The sequence below is a fragment of the Xyrauchen texanus genome, chromosome 23, assembly GCF_025860055.1.
Source record: "Xyrauchen texanus isolate HMW12.3.18 chromosome 23, RBS_HiC_50CHRs, whole genome shotgun sequence".
Taxonomy (NCBI): Eukaryota; Metazoa; Chordata; class Actinopteri; order Cypriniformes; family Catostomidae; genus Xyrauchen; species Xyrauchen texanus.
The window spans coordinates 41,468,273-41,494,953 of record NC_068298.1 but is presented as its reverse complement, the minus strand read 5'-3'; the positions used below and the strand labels follow the sequence as shown (position 1 = coordinate 41,494,953).

Below are 26,681 nucleotides of genomic sequence, written 5' to 3'. Positions count from 1 at the left end.
ACAAAGACCATGTAGGTTCCTCCATAAAACTGTCCTGAAGGTGTGTTACTCTACAAAATAAACTCCAGCCGCTAGGCAGAACCAGCACAAAAAAAACCTGCAGATTCTGCAAACAGTCAAACGAATGTTCAGTGATTTGGTCCACTTGGCTGCAACATGAGTGCAAACAAATGACTTAATCACTCCAATGTTTCTGCAAGAAATACTCCACAAAACAAACCCCAGCCAACAGGAGAAATAAGCACAAAGAGCATGTAGATTCAGCCACAAAACTATCCCAAAGGTGTTCCATTCTACAAAATAAACTCCAGCCGCCAGGCAGAACCAGCACAAAAAATTGGCAAAGAATCTTTACAGTCAAGCGAATGTTCAGTGAGCTGGTCCATTCGGCTGCAATGTGAGTACAACTCACTCCACTGACTTTATGAAGGACATTGCTTGCTGTGGGCATGTGAATGTTTTACGGCCATCCTCGATTCTCAATTTGGCTAGGAATATCAGTGCAAAAGCGACCTTCTGTTGGTGTAAAAGTTTCTTGCATTACTTGAATTGATCATGCTTCTCTCTTGTCGAATTTGCAAAGTCTGGGAACAAGAAAATGCTGTGGTTCTTCCAAGAAAGCCTTCCTTTACTCCTTGCCTCGCGTAACACAAGATTTTTATCGGATGATCTCAGAAATTTGGCCAGAATTGTTCAGGGCCTGTCTTCCTTTGTGGATCAATGAGCAGTAACACACTGTCTCAGTTTAAGTCAAGACTAAAGACTTATCCAGCCAGGCACACACCTAATTATCCCTCAATTCACAGTTTTTCTGCTTTAGTTAGGTTTACTGGAACCGAGGACACTTCTCTTTTTCTTTGACTTATATCCAAAGGTTATCAGAGCCTGCCAGATCCATTTCCGGTCCTACCTGATGTCCGACTCCCACTTTATCGCTGTGTGATGACCAACTGCAGCATGTGCCAGCCAGACTTCACTTTAATCTACTAAAACGGATTTCACAGAGGATAAACTGATGCAAACTCAAAGACATGGGATTCTTCATGAGCCACTGTCTGAAGCATGGTCTCAGAATTGAGTTCACCAAAATTACCTGCCATAAGTTTTCATCTGCCAAAAATCAAATGACAATGCACCAACGTGTATTTCCTTAGTTAATTCTGGATGGGTTCAAGGAATTTAACTCTAAAATAATTTCGTTTAACCATTGACCCACAACATTTACTTATTTTACTAATTTTAACAACTAATAGTTCTAAACAAAACTAACTAATATTGGCATTATATTCATTCACTTTCTGCTATAGCATAATTTCATGTACAGCTGCTTTAAAATAATGCCTGTTATGAAAAGCACTATACAAATAAATTTGACTTGACTTCATGAAGAGGGCGGGCCTTGAGTGAAGCGCAATATAACTCAATCGGACTCACCAAGTGCTGCCTCCCTGTAAGCATGATCAAGGCAGAGAACCAGTCAAAGAGTGGGATAAAGTGCTTGCAGGGTGGAAAACATTTGCAACTCACCATCTTTACAAAGACAAATAGCTCTTAGTGCTTGTGTACACAGTAATCAATTTATTACACACATAACACAACAACACAACTCAATAGTGGGAAAGGATACACTGATATCTGCCGGAGCACAACAGTGAAATTGAAAAATAATCCTCTCTATGAAAGCGCAGTGTAAATGGAGACGCATTTTGCTCAAACTTTTTCAAAAATAAAAAAAAATTAAACATTCTGTCTTCTGGCACACACGAGGTGGTAAATAATCCACTCACTGTAAGGCGTCCAATTTCAACGGCAAAGAGAAGTGAAGGTCAATCGTCAAAGCACCACAGAAAAGCAGACAATCTATCAGGTTCGGGTGTCCAGAGTACAAGATGAATAATGACCCTGAAGAAGAAAGTTCTGGCGCGATGGTGATGCTTATATGTTCCTGCTTATATGTTCGCAATGATGCGTGCATAGGAGGCGGAACACAAAGCAATAAAATTGGCATGATTGTAAAGGGCTTCAGGTACCATCACTCCTGAGAGGAGCTCAGGGCTCTACTGACTCAGAGTCGAAGTGACAACCTTGAAACTGAACTGTAAGTTCTGTACAGTCAAATAGCACCTGTCCTGCATCTGTTCAGCCTGAATGTAGTCAAATATTCTTGAATTTTATTTGTTTGCTATCTTTTCTTTTGTATATGAAAAACTCTTATTATTTGAAGTTTGAGAATTAATTTAGTGTATTAGAGAATGTTATTCTGATGGGAAATTATAATTAGCATTTTGCTCTAACTTAAAAAAAAAACCAAAAAGATTCTGTCATACTTTTTCATTTAAGTGTTGTTATATCAAATCAAGATTATTTTCGAATCATGAACCTCGTACCGTATATCGAACCGAATCGTAGGGTGACCGTATCATCTCATCCTTAACAATACAAAATAAAACCAATCATAAACCTGTGTGTGAGTTCACCCTTGTAATTTTCTCTTCCATGTAGCAACAAATCTGAAAGGGCAGAGACCATTTTAAAATGAGTAATGAAATTAATTAACATTGAAAAAAATTACTGAAACATAGCAACAACATACATGATAAAATACAAAATAAAATCAGTTTTCACCCAGGTAACAACTATCTGTAAAATAAAAAAAGATATAGGGGATGTGGTGAGCGTGTGTATCAAAGTTCATTAAAGAGACCATCTGTTGGATATATAAGCAAGGTCATTGTAACATTTATACTAAGAAAAACAGTACAAATAATTAAATTCTTATCCTTAATAAAATTTTGATTATTGTAAATGTAGGTAACGACAATGATGACAATAAATAGTTTGAGTGCAATTAAATATTGGAATGTGATAAGATGGAAAGTGATTTATTTTGCTTGGTCTCCAGGTTTGATTATGCTTTATGAGGTTTCATATATGGATATAAATGTATTTTTCATTTTAATATTTGATTTAGCAATTCAGGTTCATAAAAATATGCTTTTTCTGAAGTCTTATTAACATTACCACAAGGAGGCGCTAAGTGCAACACTCAAGTTCAGCACTTTCAGCAAACACTTCGACTATAGTGTTTGAGAATGCACAGAATAATTGTTAGTGTTTGTGAAATAAATTGATAAAAGAGTCTCAGTGGTGGTAAAAAAAATAACAGTTTCAGTCCGCAGTAGTACTAAATGCTTACATGACATTTACACTGCGAAATCCTATAAATTTGAACAAATCGGCTCGTTCGGACAGTTCGTTTTAAAGAACAGGTTCACCGTGGAGTCACTCAATAGTGTTCTCAGAAGTCATCGCGCGTCCTTTTACGGTTTATTTGTGAAGTAAAACTCTTTTAAATTAAGTATTACAGTCTGCTTCGAATGTTATGTTGTTTATGTCTCCAGGGTCCCACACGCCTCACAGTTTTACTCCTAAAGACAGCCGTGATTTACAAACGCTTTGAGAGTCGGTTCAGTGGAATCACTACAACGAACCGGTTCAAAATGCGAGTCGTACGCCAATCGAACACCAAAACTGTATGCTGCCATTCTAGTAGGAGTAATATGGTAGTGTGCCGTTCCGAACAAACCCCTGTAGCTGCATGTGTGATGAGCCTGAGCTCTCCATCCATCATCTGTTTCACGATTCACATGTGCGGCGCTTCCAACGGACTAAATGACTTCTGAGGAGTAAAACAGCAGCGGAAGGGGCAACTACATCCTCCAGGCGCTGGCGAGATGCGGATGGTATGGAAGTTGTATGTGGACGTCTAAACTAACAGTTCGAGCATGTTTAAAAAGATTTAAGACCAACATCAGAAATAACTTTGGCGACTTCTGACAGATTGTTTCGTTATTGAATATATGACTCTCCGTTATTGAGTCGAACCAGATCGTCTCGCTGGACTTCAGTTCCTTTGCGGGTTCTGCTCATATCAAACCACATCTTTGATGAAGGACATCCGATTTAAACTTGTGGGGAAGTACAACACGAATATCTTCCATAGATCTGTGGTGAAAAAGTGAAAACGTTTCAGCACCATCAAGTAAGTTTACTATGAAATCTACATATGGATATACAGCCAATATAGCTTAACTCTTATGTATTTGTGTGTGTGTGTGTGTGTGTGTGTGTGTGTGTGTGTGTGTGTGTGTGTGTGTGTGATTATGTATGTAAAGATTATGCATTATTATTAGGCCTATTACTTTCAGTAACTTAAGGGTTTCGGCATTTTTATTTAAAATAACTTTACACTTAATGTAGTACGATCTATTCAGTTAGAGCCTATGTTGCTTTTCATGAGTGTCTATAGTTACAATGCTGGAATAATAGTAAAAATAGGTACAAGGGACGGTTGGGAACTTATAGAAATTCACCATGGTAACCATAGTTTCTCTCGCAATAGCGTTAACTCGTTCTGTATATATATTACTAGCTGCAATAAAGCTTGTCTCTTCGTGTCAGCATCCACTGTAATAAAATAACGAAATTAAACGACATGATATCAATATTCTGGAAGCTTTATCACTGAAGGAAATCCCATATTCGTTTATTTAATTTTACACTATACATGAATTAATGTAACTTAAACACTGCAGTAATGGTAATTATGGTATTTTGTGTACATTGCAAAAAGTGAATATGTTCATATTTTACCTTAAATAATACCAGTTCACGTTCAGTAGATATAACCACACAAAGCACATTGTAGGTTACATGAAATAAAATCAAATAAATAATAATAAAAAACATTTTAGAGTAGACTATAGGATACTACAGGACTGTATTACAGTGATGTATACCTTGGTATTGGTCTCTTAATATCAGACAACATGAAAAAGTAAATAAATTACCTAAATTTGACTAAGATTATGAAAGGTTCTCACTGTCTGAAGGACATCCCAGATCAATTTATTGTTTTCAGCATGAACAATAACTGGTGTAATAATTGTATTTTGGTAGAAACACCACAGTAACCATGCCAATGTTTTGTGTTAAATGTAACTTCTATAGGTATATATGTTAAACGTCAAAAGTTTGTATATCACATTGATGTAATGAGAGAAATGGATTGCACACTTGCATGGTCACTTTTTCACACAGATAGACACATCTTTCTTTCTTTCTTTTCTTTCTTTCTTTCTTTCTTTCTTTCTTTCTTTCTTTATTCTTTCTTTATTCTTTCTTTCTTTCTTTCTTTCTTTCTTTCTTTCTTTCTTTCTTTGTATTTAAGTTTCTCTTTGTCATATTAGAGAAAATGTCTTTATCTTATAGAATTCCATATCATCCTGTCCACATGGATTTCACCCCCCAAAAGCTTTGGGTATATAAACGATGCATTTACCTTTTTGAAATATGCCTGTATGAGGTGCCTTCTAGTGTTGACAAATGTTATTTCACAACAGACCGCAGTATGCACCTTACTTTACAATGCATGAGTTGTTTGGAAAAGTGAATATGAATTTCAATATTTCATGCCTGACTCAAACACATTCAGAAATAGTGTCTGAGCAGATTGGCCATTTGATGCAAACCAAGCCTTGTTAAATAAGTAGTTTACCCCAAAATGAAAATTCTCACTCACCCTCATTTGGTTCCAAATTTTAATAGGCAGAATGTATTTGAGCTGCTCTTGGAAAGTGGATGGTGATTTATACAGCAAAGCTCCAAATATTCAAAGCTATATTCATAACTCTCAAATCTAATGGCTCAAATTTGTGGCTCAGTTTTTAAACGTGTCACATCATGATTGATCATGTGAAAAGCAAGATCCATTGCTGGATAGTTGACATTCGGTTAACCATTTAATGCGCCACTATTTGAATACCAGAATCACTTTTGGGTTATTTTACATGTGAAATAAAGGGAAAGGTCTTCAACCTGACCCCAGCTCATTTTTGCAAGTATAGGGCGAATTGGGGGCTATTCCTGCTTTTGTGAGCATCTGCTCTGTTTTTCTATATACTGTTTACATAGATGGACGTCGTTGACTGTTGCGCTGAATTTTACTGTTTTTTTCTGAGAGCGTCTTGCATAGGATCACCACAAGTTTAAGTTAACAAGAACTAAAATTTGTATAAATGCATCTCAAAACACCTGCGTTGTGTTTCATTCATTGTGCTGGGTTCTGAAGAAGTTCAGATTGCAAAGAATACTTAATGTGACTTTTACACCATTAAACATGATTCTAGGTTGTTTTTCACCAAGCAAAGTTTCAGCGCTTTGTAAACATTAAGACAGTGTTTTTTCCCTTTTTCTTTGGTGTGCTTAATTACATACAATAATTTGATAAGAACAATGCCATTTGATGGTAAACCATTTAAAAATCAAAACAGCACAAAGAGGCTATTTAACCGCAGCAGTGTAACTCCACACCCATGACAGTAATGGCATTCGCTGCCTTACGGATGTGAACCTGCCTGGGCAGTGTGCATATACAGGTATTGACAGTTTAACTTTAATGTGAGATTTTATATGCACTCTAAGTCCTCGTGGTGGCATAGTGACTCGCCTCAATCCTGGTGGCGCAGGATGAATCTCAGTTGCCTCCGCATCTGAGACGGCAATCCTCGCACTTATCACATGGCTTGTTGAGTGCTTTACCACAGAGACATAGCGCATGTGGAGGGTTCAAGCTATTCTCCGAGGCATCCACGCATAACTCACTAGGTGCCCCACCGAGAGCGAGAACCACATTATAGCGACCACGAGGAGGTTACCCCATGTGACTCTACCCTCCCTAGCATCCGGGATTTGTGCTTGTGACTCCAGGTGTGGTAGTCAGTGTCTTTAATCATTGAGCTACCCAGGCCCCCTAGATCTTATCATTTTAATATCTGTGTATTGTACTCTTAAGGCTCATTGCTCACAGTGCAATTTATTTGCAGCTATTTTGAGTAGTGTTTGAGAAAATTCTATTGCAATGAATGTTCTTTATTCCTGCATCTCGACTCCTGACAAAAAACAAACAACCGTTGATGAAACCTTATGGATAATTGCATGTTAAAAATGGTGACCATGCACAGTTTTGGTCTGTTCCTCAAAAAAGCTATTATATGGCTTCAGAAGACTTGGAATATTGGACACGAATTGTATTGACTACATTTATGACTTTTTTGATTTTAAATGTTTTTATAATTTACATTTGTACATTTACATTTTGAAACTTGGCAGTATACATCATCATTCACCTTCCTGGTTAGGAAAAGAGAAGCTCTGCTCTGCCTAATATCTACTGCCAAAGAGTGCTAGAAGTGTCTATGGTTCTGGACCACATATATAGAGCCCAAGACTGGTGAGAAAGTGAGGGTGAGCACTGTATAGGAAGTTAACCCTCCACCTTTCCAGGAGATCATCTTCACACCTGTTCTATGCAAGAGTGCCGCAAATCTCTGGCTAAATGAGAACAGATGAAGGTGCCGATCCCCACGTGGATGCTGCTACACCTCTGCCACCACAATTTATCACCATCAGCTCCCCTGGCCCCTTAAAGGAAAAGAGTGCACTCATGTTCGCCATGGAAGAAATTCTAATCTGCTGCCTTGAATGGGGCTCTTTGTGGCTTGTAACATGCACCTAAAACCAAGTGGAAATGAGTTTCAACGAGCTGAATTTTATTGTTGTGTAAATCAGAGATGCACTTGCACAGTGTACCAGCGATCCACTCGCCTTCCACAACATGATAATTGAAATGTAGGTGTTATTAATGAAGACTCTTTTTAGCCAGGAACAGACTTCGCAATGGATAGAAGTTATTGTGGATCACAAAATTAGCTGTTTGTGTAAAAGCCACACAAGCGCCACACTTTACAGTGTTTTTACACATTATTGTTTTGTACATTGCAATAGTTGTAACCCAAGACTGATATTCATTTGAAAAAATTTTTAAGCAGACATTTATAATTAAGATTCACTAGTGCAAATCCAGTTTTCATGGATGCTCATCCGATCAGTGTATGGCCATAATCAAATAGGCTGAAAAAGAGGAGGCTACATAGTATTTAAATGGCCTGTGCAATGTTTGAAGAACTAGCGAGAGGCATATAAATATTTAGAAGCTCTTTATGAATGTGAGATTATATGAATAGGAAAAAAGGTCAAAAGGCTGCAAACTAAAGTGTCACAGCTAAATTCATGAATGAATGAAAAAGAAAATTGAAACGTTGTAATGTCAAGTCAAGTCAAGTCAATTTTATTTGTATAGCGCCTTTCACAACACACATCGTTTCAAAGCAGCTTTACAGAATATTAGCATTAACAGACGATAAGAACTGTAATGTCTATAAAGTTGATTAATCATCATTGTGTAATTTAGATAAAATACGAATTTTAATAGTGTTTATAAATAATTAAATGATAATTGTATTAATAACCCCAGTGAGCAAGCTGTAGGCGACTGTGGCAAGGAACACAAAACTCCATAAGATGTAGATTAATGGAGAAAAATAACCTTGGGAGAAACCGGACTCACTGTGGGGGCCAGTTCCCCTCTGGCTAACATTATGAATGTAATGTAAATATTAATTATGTATAGGTAAAATCATGGTTTAAAATTATTAAACTAAGTGATAAGGGTCATTGATTAACCTCTTCCCAATCCTGTAAAATTAGCCTAAAACACCTAATCAAGGCATACCCAAAGTAAATTTAAAGCTATTCTTGAACCGTTTGGAGTACATGCATGGTTTTGGTCACATTTGAAAGGGGACACTCTGAAGTTTTTTCCCCAGCAGTCAGAATTACTGTAAGTGCTACTGATTTTGAGTAATAGAAGTTTGAACACAATGAAATAGAAGTTTGTTTTTCCGCCTGAAATTTTTTTTTTGCATACAGATGCCTGCAGATGACTGTAACTTGTAGCTATTAGCTTGAGAACACAATGGGATCACAGCATGAAGCCTTACCTAGTCCAAGTTCAAATGTTATAACAATACCATAAAAAATGAATATTTTACACATGTTTTTCTAAGGGTACACCCAGGCGTTTTACAAAAGTGCCTTTTGGATACTCCAAAAGGACCCTTTGGTAACATAGGACAAAAAAGCTACTACTTTTTAACGCTTCAACGTCATAATTTTGGGCTCTAATGAAAGATGACACTTAGAGCTATCATATTCCATATCCAGATCCACTATTAGTTTTGCTGACACAGAGTAACTGATGCATAAACACATTAGAGTGCCTTTTCCCTTCTTGAAACTAAATGTTGTGCATATAAAAGAGTCAAAACGAGTGCTATGGTGGACAATTTGTTTATATAAAAAATACACAACAAACTATTTACATGAATTTTTACACAAAGTATTTACAAACCATTATAAAATTGTACATGTTTCTAGCAACATGCCAGTCATTGTAGCAGTCACATTTGGGTACAAAGCACAAAGGCACATCACAGGAAGAGTACTTCACTGGTGTCTTTGCATGACACTGCCTGCACTTCAGACGACCAGCGGTGCAAGATTTGGTGATGTGCAACGGCCTGTGATGTGCTCTTCGTGGAGCAGGAGATACGGATCTGGCTGTGGAGTGAGACCCCAACTCTGCCAGCTCCTCAGCAAGGGTCTCTCTGAAAGCCCTCCTCTCTTGATGAGGTGCTGTCCTGCTGCTCCACTTTATGTGGCCCGCATCCGGCTCCCAATCACTATCTGATTCAGTGAGAATAAATAAATGTAATTTACAAAGCTAGACACAACTTTTCCATCTTTTCTGTATTCTATATATATATATATATATATAGTTTTTCTTTTCGACTGTGTAAATATGTATTATTGTATGTATATTTACTGTAAATACTGTATACTTTGCCAATGTACTATGGAACAAATAGATGGGCCTACACCTCCCCCCATGAATTCAGCATTGTAACAAATAGATGGGCCTACCCCTCCCCCACCTTCCCGCATTGTAACAAATAGACTCTCAAACACAACATATATTCTTATTTTCAACTTATATTTATTGATTTATTTATATATATATTTCGCGTCCATTTATATATATATATATATATAAATACATATTTACAGTAAATATACAAAACATCTATATAGCATGTCAATAGATCTGAAACAAACAATGAACTAAAACCTCACACACGCACAAACAAATACAAAAAACACGCACAAACGGTTCAAACACTCAATGAACTCACACACGCACAAACAAATACAAAAAACACGCACAAACGGTTCAAACACTCACTGAGGAAACACATGACAAAGGGTAATTACAAAATGTGTATTCATTATTCAAACTAAAGCTTATTTATGGGGAATATACAGTATATATGTTATAAAACACAAGAAAACACTTACTTGTCCAGAGCCATGTCTCATCTCTCCATCTGCCTCTGAATCATCTGTATTGTTTTCAGAAATTTCATCTCCAAACTCATCATTTCCACAGTAAATGCCTTCTTATATCACATCCTGGGGTGAAAATCCTGTTTTTCGCATCCGTTTCACCATATTTAAATCGCCAAATGTGTAAACAGTTCCAAAACAGCTCTCCAATATTTTTACGCACAGACGCACAAAAAACTGGGTAATGGCAAGGCAATTTTGCGCACACACATTACAGAACCGTGCTCTAATCTTCCCACTAAAGCTGCATATCACTGTTTTCAGAATTTCATTGGCTATACGATGCGTCAGTCATTTCCACTCTTCGATGTAATTGGTTTGATCAGTAAACAAAGGAAAGTGGGTATGCCCTTACATTCGACACAGACTGTGGTTGGGTATTGAAGGCTTTGGACAGGACATGGAAACTCCTATTGGGTCAAATGAGGTGTCAATCGAAAGGAGAGAGTGCGTGCTTCCATTTTGATACCGGATATAGGAAATGTTTACATCTGAACTGAAGTTATTACCGATAATATGTGAAAGATTAGGTACAGCTGCCAGGTGCTTTGAAATGATGCAACAAGAGTCTGTGGATATTTATTGATGTAATAATGTGATTTGGACTAAACATTTTACTAGATTTGATCATTTGGACATTTGACAATGAAACAACACCGTTTTTGTCGGGAAGTTATGGATCAGTGGAATACTATGATGTTTCATAGTTGAGTTGCCTAAATTTTGTTATTGGTTGTTTATATGTTGTAGGGCTGGGCGATATGGCCTAAAAATAAAATCTCCGATTTTATTTTTTTTAATTCGATTTACGATTTTTTCCCGATTTTCCCATCTACTTATTAAGGAAATCAATACGACAAACGGCAGACAACTTAAAGCAAATTTTGCTTTTATTTAATCAAAAGCAAGACAAATGTAACCCCCATTTCTGGGATGAAGTTTCTTGGGAACAAACTTCCCACTCTCACCGGTAGCCATGTTGTCGCTTGCTGTATGCTGTTGCCGTTTCGTGTGTGCTATGATGTTGTTGTTGTCGCTTGCCATACTGCTATGTGAAACTAACGCTACGGATGCTCCGGGGAGCCAAAAATGCGCCATTACACAAAAACTCGATTTACTTATTTTTTAAATCGCCCGCAACAAAAAATTCGAATTAATTCATTGAATCGATTTTTCGCCCAGGCCTAATATGTTGGTGGTCTGACAAAGATATAGATTGTACCTGCTGTTGTGATTGTATCTTAAAATGGTTTATATCAATAGAAAATCAAGAAATTTAGCTTTCCAAAGATATGTGGCATGTTTACCAATGTAACGCACAGCAGTTTTGTTTATCGCATACTTTTATTTTGTACATTTAAGGGCCCGTCCGCGGGCTGTGAATTCTATCATGTTAAACATAGATTGTGTTTGAACTGTAAGATTAATGACCAAAGTCTTTGAAGTCCATCTTGATTAATTGCAGAAGTTCACATAGATGCAATTGTCCTTGTTAATTGGCTGATGAAGGCTTTTGTTGGCAATTGTTAGTCTAAGCATTTCATTTCAGGATCGTAGTCCATAAATAGACCGAGGTGATGCAGGTTGGAGTTGGCATAATTTCATCCTCTGAAGTCCATCATAATAGATTGAAGTGATGTTTGGCTGGCACCGGCTGCATTTAGTCATCATCATTCTGCGACATGTAGCGGTGGAGTCCAACATGAAGCAGGAATGGTGCTGGATCCAGCCGGTTCTGGTGACCTCAGGATAGGAGTCCCGAGGTTGAGACAGGGAAACAAATAAAAAGATGTAAGTGTAGATGTCATTGAATTGATTGCAGAGTTAGAGATCATGCTCAATGTTTCTGGTTTCTGGTTCCGGCAGACCCAACTAAAGCAGCCTAATTGTGGGATAAATTAGGTGTATGCCTGGCTAAATAGATGAGTCTTTAGTCTAGACTTAAACTGAGAGAGTGTGTCTGCATCTCGAACAGTGTTAGGGAGACTATTCCATTGTTTAGGAGCCAAATATGAAAAGGACCTTCCTCCTTTAGTGGATTTTGATATTCTAGGAACTATTAATAGGCCAGAATTTTGCGATCTTAATGAACGTGTTGGAATATAGCGTGTTAGAAGATCACTTAAGTACTGTGGAGCTAGACCATTCAAAGCTTTGTACGTAGTTAACAGAATTTTAAAATCAATACAGAATTTAACAGGTAGCCAATGTAACGATGATAAAATGGGGCTAATATGATCATATTTCTTGGTTCTCGTCAGCACTCTGGCTGCTGCATTTTGAACCAATTGAAGTTTATTTATTGATCTTGCTGGACATCCTCCCAGTAATGCATTACAATAATCTAGTCTTGAGGTCATGAACGCATGAATTAGTTTTTCGGCATCAGCAACCGAGAGCATATGCCTTAATTTAGCAATATTTCTTAGGTGGAAGAATGCTGTTCTACAAACATTTGTAACTTGATTTTCAAAGGACAGATTGGTATCAAATATAATACCTAAGTTCTTTGCTGTTGAAGATGATGTAACAGTACATCCATCTAGAGTCAAATTATATTTTAGTGGCTTATTTTTAGAGTTTTTTGGTCCAATAATTAAAACCTCTGTTTTGTCAGAATTGAGTAGAAGGAAATTTTGGCCATCCAATCTTTTATTTCATTGATACACTCTGCTAATTTTGAGAATTGTGAAATCTCATCAGGTTTTGAAGAAATATAAAGTTGTGTATCGTCAGCATAGCAGTGGAAACGTATTCCACGATTCCTGATAATATCTCCCAGGGGAAGCATATACATGGAGAAAAGCAGAGGCCCTAAAACTGATCCCTGTGGCACTCCATACTTTACTTTTGTTTGGTTTGACAAATGCACAAACGTAATGCACTACGAAACTGTGCTATGCTATTCATAAAATGAATAACCCGTTCCACATATATTTTGGAATTATAGAGTTATGGATTTTGTAGAATTTACATGTAAGTATGTTAATAAATATTTTATGTCATTTTATTATGAATACCCTTACAAGAAAGTACAATACTAGATGCCATCCATGCAGTATCGGTGCCTGTATGAATTACATAGGGGGGCATTTGAAATGTCACCGTCTGAAGGACAAAACAACCTGCATGACCATAATAAAACTCCAAATATTTAAAAATAGTTATACATAAATATATTTACACTTTTATACCCTGCTAGAAAATGGAGAAAGAAACAGAGATACAGATAAATACAATAGTGGCGGTGTAATGAGACATCAGTTGACATGTAAATATATATGTGTTTATACATTTGAAATAATATATGAATCAAACAGTCAAATCCCATAATTAATGCCACCAAAATTAGGCCATAAATATGCGGTGCGTTTGCCATATTTTATGATCATTTAACATTTAGGCTGTGGAAAAAAAAACAAGCATACACTCAGCGATAGCCAATACAGGCATATTTATTAAAATCAACTGGATCAGTGCAGGACAAATAAGAACAGATATTCAATAGCCTATTATTAACATATTACGTCAACATTAATGTCAAAAACAATTAACAGGTGACTGCTGTTCTGTTAAAGTTAACAATCAAGGATAAGCGTAAAATCAGCTTTTGAAAAACTTAATTAATATAGGCTATATTGTTGTACCATTGTTATTGCTACATACTCTATCTTCTCCATGGTGTCTTTCATATTCGTGAGCATATTCTGATGCGCCAGCTTCAGCCTTGACTTGATCATTTTCCGCCCTGGTATTGTGTATTCAGGCTCGATGAAGTCCGTCAATTTTGGAAGCCTTTTCCCTCTACAAAACTGTGTGGTATCATGTGTCTTGCTGTCATCACTGAGATAAGCTCAGTTATTTTTTCAGAGCGTATGGGATCACAGTGGCGGTGAGTTATGACGTGATGGTCTTCAACTAGTCTCTTCTGTGCTAACACCTATGTGTCTCCAGAGATGTTCGATGGGTTCAACCCAGGTCTGTCTGGACCACTCAAGGACCTTCACAGAGTTGTGCCTAAGCCACTCTTGCATTGTCTTGGCTGTGTGTTTAGGGTCATTGTTCTGTTGGAAGGTGAACTTTTGGAACAGTCTGAGGTCCTGAATGCTCTGGACCAGGTTTTCATTAAGGATATCTCTGTGTTTTTCTGCATTTGCTTTCCTCAACCCTAACCAGTCCCCCAGTCTCTGCTGCTGAAAAAAATAAAACCCACTGCATGATGCTACCACCACCATGCTTCACCGTTGGGATAGTATTGCGCAGGTGATGAGCGATGCCTGGTTTCCTTCCATCGGGTTTATGGTCACCTCTCTTACCAAGGCCCTTCTCCCCTGATTGCTCAGTTTGGTCAGACGGCAAGCTCTAGGAAGAGTTCTGGTTCTTCCAAACTTCTTCCATTTAAGAATTATAGAGGCCACTGTGCTCTTGGAAACCTTCAATGCAATCACATTTTTTGTAGCCTTCCCCAGATCTGTGCCTCAACCAGGGTTTCCGTTGTCCGGTAATTACCGGACATTGGCCGGTAAAAAAATTAAATGTCCGACAAAATTAAATCTCTCCGGTCAAATTGTCTGAATAAAATTGCCTAATAATCCCGTCCCCCTAACACAATCTGAATTTGAGAATAAGCCTAAAATGTATAAAGCAAAAATACACCGATCTCTTGCTATGTTATAAAGGAACAGGCTCTATCGTTTGAAAGTTATGAAACAACATCGCATGCTGCATTTCAAATAAAGCGCACGCCTAAAACGGCTGCGATATAGACCTAAACAACGAACGATTGAGTGAGACGTTTCAAATATGGCCAGGCCCAGGCAGACTAGCTTTAAAAGCTTTTTTCAGAGGCCAGACGATGGTGAATCAGGAACATCTCATTATAGATAGATCAGTGCTTCTAATCCGCGCATTCGTGCAGTTTTTTTTCTCTATCATCAAAACTGAATAGCCTATTTTCATCAGTGCATGGTTATAGTCTATATCAAGCAGGGACACGTTTGTGTGCATTTTATTTTGTGATTTCACCGGAATTAATAGAGAGTCTCCGCAACGGCGATAGATTGAAACGCGCGTCCTAGTGAAGATTGCGCAACTTCGCGCAGCACGTCGTCCATGCAACTGATAGCAGCGGACACGAGGCTCAGCTTGATTTCAAAAACAACAGATTTTAGCGCTAGATCTCTTATTTAATAACGGACTAAATGAATGATCTGCTAGTTAACTGGAGATGTTTTATTTATTTGTATTAGGTACATCCATGCCTCAATGTTTCAAAAAGTGAATGTGTGTGAAACCACAGTAAAAAACAATTGGCGTTGATTGACGCCAATCGGATGTTCATGTTTTTTTTCTCGTCTATTTGAAAGTTAAGCTAATAATAATATGTTGCATTCTATACGGCCTGATTATGTCATTTTTTAAGTTACATAGACTGCCTCCAGTTTTCCTCAACTTGACTAATTAAGAGGCGATATATTTGACCGGCATATCATCAAAATGTCCGTAAAACGAAACCTCTGACCGGCACCATTTTTTTCTAGCGGAAACTCTGGCCTCAACACAATCCTGTCTCTGATCTCTGCAGGCAGTTCCTTTGACCTCATGACTTGGTTTTTGCTCTGATATGCATTTTAAGCTGTGAGACCTTTTAATAGACAGGTGTGTGCCTTTCCAAATCATGTCCAATCAATTGAATTTGCCACAGGTGGACTCCAGTTAAAGTGTAAAATCATCTCAAAGATGATCCAGAGAAATAAGATGTACCTGAGCTAAATTTCAAGTGTCATAGCAAAGCATCTGAATACTTATGTCAATGTGTTTTCACTTTTTTCTTTTCAATAAATTTGCATTTATCAGAAATCTGTTTTTTGCTTCATGATTATGGGGTATGGAATGTAGATTGATGTGAAAAATATAAATAGAATTATATAAAATATTTTAGCATAATTCTCCAACAAAAATGTGACAAAATTAAAAATGAAGTCTGAATACTTTATGAATGCACTGTAGCAGCCAAAGTTTATCAGGCTGTATTGTTACACTTTTATTAGTGTGGAAGAAAATAAATAAGAAAAAAAATACTGCACACCGCTGCTGCTTGTAAACAATATACAATTTATTTATACATTGTTACGGTCTTGTGATCTTTGTATGCATTCTGTGAAGAATGCATCACCAGCAAATTTTATATATAGAGTTAAAAAATATTTACAAACAGCTATGGCCAATGACAAGACAATAGAAAGACAATAAACCTTAGTGCCGTCCTTGATTTTTAATGGGAATGACAGTGAGGTTGTGAGGGATAGATGTACCATCTCTTCAATGGCACAAACAGTATAAAGCTGTAAAAAGCTCCTAGATCACATCTGATTTTCCACAATTCATTTTGTCTGGAGTTCTTTGTGTATCAATGTATCAATGTTTTGTCCTCAGAACAATCCAAAAATACTTAAAACTGCAGTACAGCCCAGTGAAGAGACTGTACGTCTATCCCTCACAGCCTCATTGTCATTCTCATCAAAAATCAAAGTTGCTTTTGGCTGATATAACATTTAATGTACTTAATACTAAATTATCGTCACCTCAGTCATTACTTCATTTGTGAAGCATTGTTTTGTTGTGGGTAATGCTATGGTGGATAAACAAATTGGAGAGGTTTTGGTCAAATGTCAAAGTCATTTCAGATTCTGGGTTGAAGGAGCTGGCCAATGCCTGGAATACTCAAAACACAGTGTGTTAAAAGTGCAAGGCAGAATTGCAATACACAACAAATCTAATATTCTTCATGAACAGATGTTAGGGATGTGCCCAAAGTCAAATATCTTATTCTGAACGGTACGAATAAAGACTTTAAAACGAATAAGGAATTGTACCAAATAATACAAGCACAAGGACAAAACGATATTTTAAATAAACATATCCAAATTTACTATGCAATAATGAGTCTGTAAAGCCAATATTACTGGAGTGTAAACTTTAAATTGAAAATGCGCACAGTGTAATTTCAAGTTCAGATCGGATGCCATTTTAGCAGTCTGTTTATTGTGCGCATCTCAGAAATCCGAGCATGTAACATTAAAGGGGTCATGTCTTGATATTTTGACATTTAAGAGGTCATTGTGCTATAAAAACATACTGTCAGTTTCAGAGCTAAAAATATCCTCTCCAGCCCAAAAAGAGCATTTATTGTTTCCACCCTGCAACTCGTTCTGGAAACACCCCCCAGCTGGGATACTGCAACACAGTACTACTGTAACTAGTTTTTAGCCAGCGAAAACAGTAAAGTCAGGGCCCAGATATTGTTGTGTTCCTTCCTGGTTATGGAAAAACTGTATCTCTGCATAGCCTTCTGAAGGATCACAATGTAAGGAATGAGCGGCTAATTCAAACAAAATTTGGATTAAAAAGTTTGGATTATTTGTATTATTTGTATTAATGGATTCAATGAATTCTCTTGAGAACCAATGATTCATGATTTGCAAAGAAACTTGTATTGAAAGATGGAGCTGTGCCAACAATATTGGACACTACTGTAATGCCGATGAGTAACAAGTGTAATTCTAATGTTTCATCTGCCTGTGTTTGTTTGATATGTAAGCACTTGTATAATCAGCTGTTTTTAATCACAAAATAAATTATGATCATGACTCCAAAGGGGAATCAGATTGTGCTTATTACATGGTTACTTACCAATGAAACACAAAATGCCTCATGAAATATTGATTTGAGATGATGTTATTTAAATATTATATTTATAATTTATAATATTATAAATAATATTTTATTGTGTGCTTCACATAAACTGGGACATACAGTATGTTCATATCAATGATTGCCTGGACTGAGTGCTTTAGGGGATTTCGTAAATCGCTGTCAGGTTTTCATTCTTTCATTCTTGTAAAATACTGTTCCACACTTGTAATGGTGGTAGGGCGTCTGCTTTTCAATGATGTTAGCCAATCATAACAGCATAAAGGGATAGTTCACCCAAAAATGAAAATTCTCTCATGATTTACTGTATATAACTTTCTTTCTTCTGCAGAACACAAATTAAGATATTTAGAAGAATATTTCAGCTCTCTAGGCCCTCACAATACAATTTACAATGATTATGATTAATTCACTTATTGGAGTGATATTATTCTCATGGCTTATTGAAAATAATATCACACATATTTAGGTACAGCTTTGAAGCGAAATCTTTTAGAAATAGGGATGAGATTATACATCAAAATATACCACAGTCACATCGTCTTTGAATTCAGACAAACTTTATTAATATTCTAAACATAAATCTAATAAGAGAAGAAAGGATGAAGAGATAAGAGAGCGTGTTCTTCGTGTTTGGAAATATTTTAACTGAAATTGGCCGCATCCCCAAAGGTGTCCTGCGCCTATCAGAAGTGACTTTTCAGAGTCACATGGTCAACTGGATTGTCTTTTCCGACAGTCGATTTATGGTCCTTTGTTCCAGAGTCTTAAAACTCTCCTGCTCAAAAATAGTGCATATTTAATCATTAAATTTTATATCTTGAGAATGGTACAAGAGACATGATATTCGTTGTTTCTGCATATGCCAGCGAATGCTTACATACTAAACATGACATTTGTTTATGGATGTTATTCGTGTAGGTAACAAAACATGAAAATCCCTTGTTACAAAATAATACTGGTTAATTCATGGGTTATACAACACAAACATTTTATCAAGTTAAGCCTTATAGTTACCATTCTTAGTAAAATGAGATGAATACAAAATTTAAGATGATATTTATCAATTATAGGTGATTGCACATCGCTACACACATTTTAATGAGGTCCATCAGTCTATAATCATTAATTTGTCAGGTACAAACATTACCACAGTTCAAAGTGGTTTTCAGCATTATCTAGCAAGGCAAGATTAAGATGAAATGTCTTAGAATTGTGCAAATCTGATGGTTCTTATAACCTTACACAGAACAGCCTGGTTTAACTCTGTGTGGGGGTTCCGGCTGAAGGCCTGTAATTTATGATGTTGAAACATTCCAAACTAAAAGGCTGGGTTTTTCCTCGATTCAAATCATTTTTCTAGAATTCTTCTGCATATATAATCTTACAATAATAATAATAATATTTATAATAAATAAGCCCAAGAAATTCCCAAGTGTTTCAAAACAATGCTGTCAAATGCGTGTTCTTATCGAATGTGTTTGTATTGTGCTTTGGTATTACAGTCTATGCTGACTTAAGAAAATAAGATAGAACTCAATTGGGGTTCTAGGTGTCTTGTATTATTTGATGATTTAATCACTTTCGTCTTAGTTTAATACAAATATACACTCACCTAAAGGATTATTAGGAACACCATACTAATACTGTGTTTGACCCCCTTTCGCCTTCAGAACTGCCTTAATTCTACGTGGCATTGATTCAACAAGGTGCTGAAAGCATTCTTTAGAAATGTTGGCCCATATTGATAGGATAGCATCTTGCAGTTGATGGAGATTTGTGGGATGCACATCCAGGGCACGAAGCTCCCGTTCCACCACATCCCAAAGATGCTCTATTGGGTTGAGATCTGGTGACTGTGGGGGCCATTTTAGTACAGTGAACTCATTGTCATGTTCAAGAAACCAATTTGAAATGATTCGAGCTTTGTGACATGGTGCATTATCCTGCTGGAAGTAGCCATCAGAGGATGGGTACATGGTGGCCATAAAGGGATGGACATGGTCAGAAACAATGCTCAGGTAGGCCGTGGCATTTAAACGAAGCCCAATTGGCACTAAGGGGCCTAAAGTGTGCCAAGAAAACATCCCCCACACCATTACACCACCACCACCAGCCTGCACAGTGGTAACAAGGCATGATGGATCCATGTTCTCATTCTGTTTACGCCAAATTCTGACTCTACCATCTGAATGTCTCAACAGAAATCGAGACTCATCAGACCAGGCAATTTTTTTCCAGTCCAATTGTCCAATTTTGGTGAGCTCTTGCAAAATTGTCTTTTTCCTATTTGTAGTGGAGATGAGTGGTACCCGGTAGGGTCTTCTGCTGTTGTAGCCCATCCGCCTCAAGGTTGTGTGTGTTGTGGCTTCACAAATGCTTTGCTGCATACCTCGGTTGTAACGAGTGGTTATTTCAGGCAAAGTTGCTCTTCTATCAGCTTGAATCAGTCGGCCCATTCTCCTCTGACCTCTAGCATCAACAAGGCATTTTCAGCCCACAGGACTGCCACATACTGGATGTTTTTCCTTTTCACACTATTCTTTGTAAACCCTAGAAATGGTTGTGCGTGAAAATCCCAGTAACTGAGCAGATTGTGAAATACTCAGACCGGCCCGTCTGGCACCAACAACCATGCCACGCTCAAAATTGCTTAAATCACCTTTCTTTCCCATTCTGACATTCAGTTTGGAGTTCAGGAGATTGTCTTGACCAGGACCACACCCCTAAATGCATTGAAGCAACTGCCATGTGATTGGTTGATTAGATAATTGCATTAATGAGAAATTGAACAGGTGTTCCTAATAATCCTTTAGGTGAGTGTATTTGTGTGTTTCTGAACATGCAGAGTTGCGTTCACAATGCGTTAAGAGCTGCTCTGTGGAAATAAAGTGAAACTCTCAGCACATCATGAGATGATCAGAGATCATTTGCAGCATCCTCAAAGATGACATTGTTCAGACAAATGAAACAGAGAAAAGGAGTGATAACCCTTTACATGCGCGTGTTCCACAAGACTCTGAACAAACAGTGAATCTGACACAAGCAATGACGGCTAATCTTTTGTATGTTCTTATATAATAAAATATAATAAAGTTTCTTCAAGCATGTGTCTTTGTGACTAACAGCATTTCTTGTCACGTGTCACTCCGAGACGTCTTACAGGTCACCAGCCTGTTGTGGGTAGATGAGCAAAATTACTTGTGCATGAAATACCTGCATTGGGACGAGGAGCTAGCGAACTGGATTGAGCCTCATGTCATTTGGAGGGTGGCGGGTGCTATTTCACACCCTGGCCACACATAAAATATAACAAGCATTCATAAAATCGCATGTAGAAAATGCTCTTAACTGCTAAGATCAATAGTTATTGTGAAACGAGGCCCAGAACTCTATGCATGTGCGTGTCTTGGAGAAGTGCTTTCATTGCACTCATGAACAGCGGAGCTCACTGCGCACACATATCAAATCAGACATGCATCTGCGGCTTTTCTTTCATCTGTTCTTCAAAATATAATCACACACATTTCATCAAACATGTGTCTTTGTGTCAAATTTCTTGTCATATATCGCTCCAAGAAGCGCTCCCTCCACAGTGGAGATTACCTGCCACTGCTCATGAAAAATCTGCATTTGGCAGGTGTTCATTTCAAACCTTGTTCACCATGAGTAGACTGTATGACAAATTCGGGAGGAAGGAAATCAAAACAGTGTCATTGAGTTCAAGCTTTGCAATCACACCCACACTTTCTGCAGGAAAATTATCTCTAGAAACTAAACGATCATATGTTGGTGAATGGTGAGACTTGATTTTTTAAGGAAGAGCCACAGGTTCCCGACCCCTGCTTAAAAGCTATACTACTAATTAAACGGAGCGGTTCAGGGCTAAACACATGGTAGAAAAATTTAATGTAATACTTCACTATGGCAGTAAAGTAAAACTTTACTAATATTATAAGTGAACCTCAAGGAAGAAATAAAAAATATAAATATTCACGCCATGACCCCTTTAACTAAGATACTATACAGGGCTCTATGCAAATATTTTTACTTAGGAGCACAGTCAAAAATTTAGGGACACAGTTGGAGTTCAGTTTTTTTATGTGGAACCGTTAATGTAGCACAACAGAGCATTCATATTCACAAGCAGGCATTAAAAAATGCTACAGAATTAATAAACAAAATATTCTTGATACATGACAAATTACACCTTTATCAAGGGTCTTTTTATTATTTAATTTGTTTTTTTATTAACTGATTTGGAAGCACCAAAAAACATCGGTCCTGACTGATATCCTTTATATAAGCCGCTAATAAACTAATAGTATATTGATGGCACTTTATATTTGCCATTAATAAACATATAGGTCTAGGTCTAACAGATAAGTCTAGGTCAGTGGTTCTCGACTGGTTCCCTATCTGTCACGCACCTGCCGTTGTGTTGATGTAGTGACATTAGGGGTCGCACTTGGGAGCCCCAAACACCTCTGATATTTGAGAAAAGGCCAATGGAAATCGGCAAGTGGAATCGGCATACCACTCCCCTGGAAATACGGGTATAAAAGGAGCCGGCTTGCAACCACTCATTCAGATTTGTTCTTCAGAGCCGAGCAGTGTCTATGTACTCCACTGCTTTTCCATTCACCTCAAAAGAGCGTTTTACGCTGTTGGAAATATGGCGCATTGCAGTGGGTTCTCCCCCTCTCGCACAGATAAGTGCAGAGAACACCCTTGGGTGCATTAACAGCCACACTAAAAGAGTATATTCCTCTAAAAGAGTGTGCACTGATGGAAAGCGTCTTTTTAAAGATGCCTTTCCGTCTGTGTGTAGTTTCTGGATGTGGTCGAACTAACAGTCTGAATGAGGGGGACATGTAGATCGTTTACTTCAGCATCGGCATGTAAGTCTACCATTTAGGGATGTGTTATACCAGTTATTTTCTTTTCGGTCTGATACCAAGTACTTTTAGGCCAATACCAATTATAAATGACCTTTTTACGAATTATTTGGATAAAATTAGTAACTTTATTATTACTTAAATTTATATAATTTTTATATTTATGGGCCTCACAGAAAATGATTAGGCTGTTTTGTTTACCCTTTAAATTAGTTGGTGTAAGCAACATATAAAACCACAAAATTAACCATCAATATTATTATATGGCTGTAACAAAGGACAACGGGAGCTGGTTTCTTCAAAACACAGGTAGAGAACTTTTAATTAACCACTTCTCTGGTTTACAGCTTTACAATAACATGTAGTCACATCAGTTCCCCTTCTGTCGCTCTCTCCACGTTGTGTCAGAGAAGCGACACTAGGGGTCTCTCTTGAGTGCCGATATTCACCTCTGGACTATGAAAAAAGGCCAATGAGAGTTGGCAACCAGTATTCGCATGTCTCGCCCCCGGACATACGGGTATTTAAGCGGCGCAAATACGGGAGTTCATTCAGAAAATTTCTTCGGAGCCGATGGTCGTGCATGCAGTCTGCTGCAAGTTACACACCAAGTTCCTGTTTAATCCTCTGACGCTCTGCATGCTGTTGGATCTGACGGCGCACAACAGCGGCTTTCTCATTCGTGCACGGCTGTGCATTCTTGCCCCTGGGCGCTTCGACAGCGCAGACAACTCGAAAGATTTATTCTAAAAGAGTGAATTTCACTCTAAAGAGCAAAACACAGCGGCGTTGAACGTCCTTCTCAGGACGCGTCTTTTTAAAGACGATTTTCCGCCTCTGTGTAGTTTCTGGATGCGTTGATTCTCCCCACCTCTTACGGCCATAAAAACTGCCTTGCATTCCTGGGTTGCGATCACACGCAGGCAGCGTTTTTATGAATGGTCTATGTTTTCAGTACGAGAACATAGCCATGACAGCATTGCAGTCGTAGGCTTTTTCTTGTAGTGAGAAAAAGCCGCTTCAGCCGCCCCCCATGCCTCGCCTCCTTCCTACGGGATTGAGGCAGGCGCCGCGGGCGATGAAAACGATCTGGGGACAGTGACAGGCTCCGTTTCGCCGGGTGAACCCCCTCGAAACCCCCCGCCTCCCCGGCACGCTTGCTTGTTTCCGTCCGAGCTCGGGATGAGCATTCTCTCCAATGGGTTATGTTTTCAGTGTGAGAACATAACCGCGGCAGCGTTGCGATCTCTGCTTTCTCTTGTAGTGAGAGAGAGCCATTTCAGCCGCTCCTCGCCTCCTTCCTACGGGATTGAGGCAGGTGCCGCGGGCGATGGAGAATGATCTGGGGAGAATAACGGGACGCTTTCGCCGTCTCCGCCCAGTCTGAGCCTGACGCAAGAAGGTCCGCTATGCTTCCCCGGGCTTAATTGGTTCCGCGGGCATGTGCGCCGCTCGCAGCCGCACCCCCCCCCGGATTCCTTCCCAGATGTGCATGACGAGCTGAGCAAGCCCAGCTTCCTTGCTCCTCCGCTTTCGCTACCCTTGGTGGTAGAACGGTCCCAGACCGCTCCCCCCTGCACGCCATGGCCCCGTCCTGCAAGTCCACCAGGCCAGGGCACTTCAAATCTGCACTTGGGTGGTCCTGTTCTTGACGTGCTGCAGGAACTGCACTCAAACAGGCGATGGCCACTCCGTGGTCCAGAAACGCAACGATGGACAGGCAGTACGGGAGGCAGACAAAGCACGCTTTCTCAAACGCCCCCGTCTCCCAGCTCCGTCCATTCGGCGACACCACTTGACGACTTCGCCCAGCAGTCCTCAGTGGTGAAGAAACAGGTTAAGGCTATTTTCAAGCCAAAAAAGCATCCTGCCCTGCCGCAAACCTGCCGCCAGGAGCCATGCCCTGTCTGCTCGCCGAGGGCGTCCTCCTGCGGCTTTCAAGAAAGAAAGAAAGTGGTGCTTCGCCTCAACTAACAAGTGAGTGGGCCCAGCTCTCAGCCCCAGCGTTGAGCTCCCCGCAGAAGTTGGACACCCATCGTCTCACGGACCCCCTTGAGGACCCAGAAGGCTCCCAGGCGAGTTCAGACGAGTCTAGAGGACGCCAACATCAGACCTCCTCCTCAGTCACGAACCCACCCCCTGCCGGATGAGCGGAGCAAGGTAAGTGCTTTGAGTTTATTCTCAGCACCAGAGCCTCGGGACTGGCTCATACTGGCCCACTCCCGAGAGTTACTATGCGCACACAGAGACCAGGTGCTCAGCCACCTCAGCAGTTTGGGGCTTCAGGTCAACTGGGAAAAGAGCAAGCTCTCCCCGGTCCAAAGCATCTCTTTTCTCGGTCTGGAGTTAGACTCAGTCCCAATGACAGCACGTCTCTCCAACGAGCGTGCTCAGTCAGTGCTGAAATGCCTTGCTTCCTTCAAGCCAGGCGCCGTAGTCCCGCTAAAACGTTTCCAACAGCTCCTGGGGCATATGGCATCCTCCGCGCCGGCCGCGCCGCTGGGGTTGATGCATATGAGACCACTTCAGCACTGGCTCCGGACTCGAGTCCCGAGACGAGCATGGCGCCGCGGCACGCACAACGTAAAAGTTACCTCTGCCTGCCGCCAAACCTTCAAACCCTGGACAGACCTCTGCTTTCTAAGGGCAGGAGTACCCTTGCAGCAGGTGTCCTGACGCGTTCAGGTCACAACCGACGCCTCCAAACTGGGTTGGGGCGCCGTGTGCAACGGGCGCGCAGCCGCAGGCCGGTGGAACCGAGGCCCGCTGTGCTGGCACATCAACTGCCTAGAGCTGCTGGCTGTTTTTCTGGCCCTGCAGAAGTTTCTTCTGTTAATTCGGAACAAACACATCCTAGTCAGGACAGACAGCACCACGGTCGTAGCCTACATAAACCACCAAGGTGGAGTACGCTCCCTCCACATGTCACAGCTCGCCCGTCGTCTCCTCCTTTGGAGTCAGCAGCGACTGGAGTCACTGCGCGCCACTCACATCCCCAGCAACCTCAATGTGATAGCGGACGCGCTGTCAAGACAAAGCTTGCCTGGCGGAGAGTGGAGGCTCCACCCCCAGTCGGTCCAGCTGATTTGGGACCGGTTCGGCAAGGCTCAGGTAGACCTGTTTGCCTCCCAAGAAACCTCCCACTGCCTGCTCTGGTATGCCCGGACAAAGGCTCCCCTCAGGGCTGACGCGTTGGCACACAGCTGGCCCGGCGGGGCTGCGCAAGTACGCATTTCCCCCAGTGAGCCTTCTTGCACAGGTGCTATGCAAGGTCAGGGAGGACGAGGAGCAAGTCATTCTTGTAGCCCCTTACTGGCCCACCCGGACTTGGTTTTCGGACCTCACGCTCCTCACGACAGCCCCTCCCTGGCGAATTCCCCTGAGGAAGGACCTTCTTTCTCAGGGACGGGGCACGCTCTGGCACCTGCACCCAGACCTCTGGAACCTCCACGTCTGGCCCTTGGACGGGATGCAGAAGATCTAGCCGGCCTACCACCGACCGTCATAGATACAATCAATCAAGCCAGAGCCCCCTCTACCAGGCATCTCTATGCTCTAAAGTGGCGTCTGTTCGCGGACTGGTGTTCTTCCCGAGCCGAAGACCCGCAGAAGTGCGCAGTTAGGTCAGTGCTCGTGTTTCTTCAGGAGAGGCTGGAGAGGAGGCTGCCCCCCCTCCACCCTCAAGGTGTATGTCGCCGCTATCGCGGC

General features: G+C 39.9%; 1 protein-coding gene across 1 annotated transcript in view; it reads left to right on the top strand.

Moving 5' to 3' along the window:
* The first annotated feature begins 3,685 nt into the window (after positions 1-3,685).
* The window catches only part of LOC127662987 (X-linked interleukin-1 receptor accessory protein-like 2), a 422,943-nt gene continuing 399,947 nt past the window's right edge, over positions 3,686-26,681 (top strand). Inside the window, exon 1 of the mRNA XM_052154354.1 lies at positions 3,686-4,042. The gene's annotated coding sequence lies outside the window, so the exon portion shown is untranslated. The remainder of the gene's footprint in view (positions 4,043-26,681) is intronic.